At 43.7% G+C, this 5,014-nt stretch overlaps 1 pseudogene; it reads right to left on the bottom strand.

Moving 5' to 3' along the window:
- Positions 1 to 378: 378 nt before the first annotated feature.
- On the bottom strand, positions 379 to 1,395 carry LOC122348940 (annotated as a pseudogene).
- Positions 1,396 to 5,014: the final 3,619 nt, after the last annotated feature.

Below are 5,014 nucleotides of genomic sequence, written 5' to 3'. Positions count from 1 at the left end.
TTCCTACATGTCACACAGTGATGCACATGGGATGCTACTGCTCTGTTCATTCCTGGAATCCAGTATCCTTGTGATCTGATCTCATTAACTGTGAGACCCTTTCCTTGGTGCTTGACATTCTCATGACAGTGAGAGATGATCATCTTTGTTATGTGGTGATCTTTAGGAATGATCACTGGGTGTTTGATTAAGCTAGGTAAAGACGCATCGCAGAGCCTTCCTCCCACCTTGAGTACTCCTTCTTGATCTAGGAAGGCATCAAGACGGTACAACCTGCTGCTAGGTGACAGCTGAGCCCCCTTTCTCAGTAATTTGATTTCCTCTGGAAAGTTGTTTCTTTGTAAATCTTTAACAATTAAGCATTTTGCATCTTCTCGTTCAGCTACAGTACTGTAACTGTTGGATTTGTCTCCTTTTGCTCTGCGAATGAGAGCGAGCCACAGCTTGGACAACTCCAGACCATGAAGACAGCTTTGACAAGCGATCTGAGAGACAGACTTCTGTTGTATGTGAACTCAGTGTCTGAGCCTGTCTGACTTCAGGATCTCCAATCGTTAGTGCTATGTCAATATTTGCCACAGGAGGTTTATCCTTCTTCCACAGGAAATCTGGCCCTGTCAACCAATTGGATGTTAGAATCTCATTAGTGTTTAAACCTCTTGATGCATGGTCAGCAGGGTTTTCATTAGTGGGAACATATTTCCACTGTTGAGGAGTAGTGCTGAGATGTATCTTCTGCACTCTGTTCGCTACAAATGTGTGAAAGCGACGTGCTTCGTTGTTAATGTATCCCAACACCACTTGAGAGTCAGTCCAGAAGTGCTCTTCTATGTCCGCATAATCCAGCTCCTGTTTAAGCATATTGCTCATGGCAACTGAGATGACAGCAGCTGTCAGTTCAAGCCTCGGAATAGTCTGGACCTTGATGGGAGCAACTCTGGATTTACCAATGACCAGGGCACAATGTATGTTTCCTTCTTCACTTATTGATCTCAAATAGGTACACTGGCCATATCCGCTGTTGCTCGCATCAGAGAAGTGATGCAGCTCCTTTTGACAACCTTTCCAAAGTTTGCAGGCACATAGCAGCGGGATATGCAGATTTTTCCAAGTTCACGAGATCAGCTTTCCAATGCTCCCAACTTGACTGCAATTCTTTAGGAAGGGGTCATCCCAACCAGTTCCGTTTCTGCACATTTCCTGAAGCACCAATTTTCCACTGAGCAGGAAAGGAGCAATAAAGCCTAGGGGATCATACAGAGACGCAACTGTGGATAGTAAGCCACGACGTGTTGCTGGCTGGTCTTTGAGGTCAACAGAGAATCTGAAGTTGTCAGAATCAACATGCCAGTGGATCCCTAAAGCTCTCTCTAAAGGCATGTCATCAAAGTTGAGTTCAAGCCGCCTTTACTCCAGTTGCTCGTTCCGGGTTGGAATGCTATTCAGTACAACTTTGTCATTTGAAATGAATTTGTGAAGTCTAAGACCACCTAAGGCACACAGTTGACGAGCTTCTCTTGCTACCTGGATAGCTTCTTCTGTGTTATTACACTGATGACACCGTCATCTACATAAAAGTCTGTTGTGATGAATTTTGAGCCAAGAGGATACATACACTCATTCTCTTTAGCCAAATGTTTCAGACCATAGTTGGCGCATCCAGGTGATGAGGTTGCACGAAAAGATGGACCTTCATTCGATATTCTTGTGGCTGTGAAGCCAAGTCACCATTTTTCCACCAGAGAAATCGGAGGTAGTTTCGATCCGCTTCTTCTACATGAAATTGGTGAAACATCCGCTCAACATCGCATTATAAGGGCCACGGGATGTTTTCTGAATCGCACGAGAACACCAGTCAGATTATTCATTAAATCTGGGCCTTGGAGTAAGTGGTCATTGAGACTGGTTCCCTGGTACTTGGCGAGCAGTCGAAGACAACACGGAGCTTGTCTGGCTTCTTAGGGTGAAACACCCCATGATGAGGGACATACCAATTCTCACCATCCTTTCCTTCATTGTGCACTTCTTCTGCATCACCCCTTTCCATGACTTCTTCCATAAACTTCACATAGTGTTCCATGTATTTTTCATCTTTTAGCAATTTCCTTTTAAGATGATTGAGTCTTACGATGGCTAGCTGCTTATTGTTAAGTAAATAGGGTCTCCTTTTTTTGAAGGGCAGAGGCATCTCGTAATGCCCGTCTTCATTCTTCCTTATGCCTTGTTGCAGTTTGGTCAAGAAGAGGATGTCATCCTGTGAAACAGTTTTATCATCTTTGCCAGCATCTTTGAAATCAGACTCCAATACTTTTATTACATCTGCTGGGGTCACTGGAGGGAGCTCTTTAGTGCTGACTCTGTGACAAATGGTGTTGAAGCTTTGTGATTCATGGTGTGAAGACAGTCGACCAACAATGCTCCATCCTAGGTCTGTATAGACTGCGTAAGGTTCATCGTCTCCTCCTAGAATTACCTGTTTTGGTGCTAAAGCCTTTGGACAGCTGTAGCCTATGAGGAGACCAACCTCACAATCCTGCAGAGGTGGAATTTTGTCAACCAGTGAAGAGAGATGCTTCCAATGTCGTGCTGTGTCACAAGTAGGGATGTGAGTATGGTTCACTGGAATGGAGTCTTTAGTGTAAGCAGGGGCAGGTTGAGGATAACAGAAGAGCTGTAGCCTCTTACTTTGAGACCTGATACCTTTTGACTTGGCATGATAACATCCTTTGCGGTCATGGTTGTCAACTTCAGTCTCACAGGACAGGAGTCAGCTTGTAACTTGTTGCTCAGCTCTCGGTCAACAAACACAGTATCACTCTGGGTGTCAAGCAGAGCATAAACAAGCCTTTCACAGCCTGGATTCCTCTCCGTTGATACCCACACTGGCACGATCATGGAAGTGTTTGTGGATGGCTCATCATTCTCTACTTTGTGAGATGTAGCAGTTGCCGTCTCAGTGTCACCTTGGTTTGAGATTGGTGCAGTGTTGACTTTCTTTCCATAATTTTCATCATGTAGACACATTGGATGTCTACGTCTACAGATGTCACAGGATAGACGGTGACGGCAGTCTTTTGCGCTGTGGCCTGGTTTCATGCAACCATAGCAGAGTTTGTTCTCCTTCACATAATTTCGTCTATCTTCTAATGATTTTGACAGAAATTTAGGACAGCTATGAATGTTATGCTTACTGTCTTTGCAAAAGAAACACCTTTTGTAATTTCCTTTAGTGGGCCTTTGTTCATTTTCATCATTTTGTTTATCTTCCATGGCTGTTTGAGTATGAAAGACATTAGCCCTGTTTCTTTTACTGTCCGTAAGGTTCCGCTTTTCCAAAGTTGGTTCAGAGGCACGAAGAGCGCTGAAGGAGGTGACAGGATTACAATTAATCTCTGCTTCCATTGACATGAAGGTCACAAAATCGATAAACTTTGGAAAGTCGTGAGTCTCAATCAGTGTCTCTGTTACCCGACGGTTCCAACGTGCTGCTGCCCAGTCTGGTAATTTGTGTACAAGTTTCTGATTTTCATCACAGTCATTTAGTATTTCAAGCCCTTTGACATGAGGCATAGCTTGCTGACATGCATTCAAGAAGTCAGAGAAATCTCTGAAACCTTCAGCATCCCTAGGCTGAATCCTAGGCCATTTGGCTAGCTTTTCCCTGAATGCCTTCTGTATGACAAATGACTGCCCATACCGTTGGTTCAGCTTGTTCCATGCATCATTATAAGCCTCATTATCATTTCTGTAAAAGATACCACCCAGACATTTACTTGAGCAGGTCCATCAACATACCTTTTTAAATAGTGCAGTTTGTCAGTAGAAGAAATGGCCTTTCCATCAATGAGCGACACAAATGCAGCTTTCCACTCAATGAACTGGAGAGGATCACCACTGAACACAGATGGTTCTGCAGTAGGCAGCCTGTTCAGAGCTATGCTATCTTGAACAGCTTGAGCGAGATATGATATATCAGATTTTGGAGGTGAGGATGTTGCTGCAATGTTGGTGGAATTTTTGGAGAGAGATGGAGTCACATGCTGATGTGGCACTACACTTACATCCCGCTGTTCCTTCCTATTTAAGTCTGAAGAATGAATGACGTTTTCCAGCGCCATTTCTTGATCATAGGCCTGCAGTCTGGCTCTAGCTGCTTTTAGATCCTTCTCTCCCTTTAGTTTTTCCAGTTCACACTTCTGAGCCTCGATCTCTTGTATCATTGAGTATTCTGCTTCTTTGACTGCTAATTCAGCTGCTGCTTCTGCCCGCTTAGCTGCTATGGACATAACTGTAGACTTTGATGATGTGGGGCGTGAGACTGTGGATCCGTAGACAGAACGTGCATAATCACGCTGCAGTAACTCACGAAGACTGTGTTTCACATTTTCTCGGTCAAAGTCCTCAAGGCACGCCATTCTGTCAAAAATGATCTTGAAATATCTTTTGTTACAGCTTCACAAGTATCGATTCTACGTCTAGTGTCACTGGATGGAGCGATGTAGTCTCTAATTTCTAGGTAGACCTGCATAACATCATCTCTTCCTTTCTCTAGTGTATTAATAAGCGCTATGAGCTGGCTTTCATGAACATCTGTCTTTAGCTGTTCCCTTGTGCTGCGAGCCAGGTCTTTCCATTGTTCGTACAACTGATTCAATCCTTTTTCCCTTTTCAGGGCCTCCTCTCTTTTATACGCACGCATCTTCTCTGTAGGGTTCCGTTGTCGATCAGAACGGTGAAGCTCCTCTTTTTCTGTTCCATTATGAGGGTTTTCAACCTGCTGGTCTGGATCTTTATTTTCAGAAACATCCATTTTTTTTATTTTTATTTTTTACAGGACAATCACAGACTCACATCAACTCCTTTGGTTATCATTAGACAGCTTTCCGTTGTGAGGTAAGACTCCTGAGGTGAAGCAGTAGATCTTCTACGTAAAGCACTTACTCTTCAGAGTAAAGGCAAGCTCTTACTGTAACAGCCCGGTTGATAAGTAAAGGATTTGACTCAATCACTGATG

Source organism: Puntigrus tetrazona, chromosome 7 (assembly GCF_018831695.1).
Source record: "Puntigrus tetrazona isolate hp1 chromosome 7, ASM1883169v1, whole genome shotgun sequence".
Lineage (NCBI taxonomy): Eukaryota > Metazoa > Chordata > Actinopteri > Cypriniformes > Cyprinidae > Puntigrus > Puntigrus tetrazona.
Note: the sequence above shows the minus strand (reverse complement) of the source record. Positions and strands in the feature narration are given on the sequence as shown.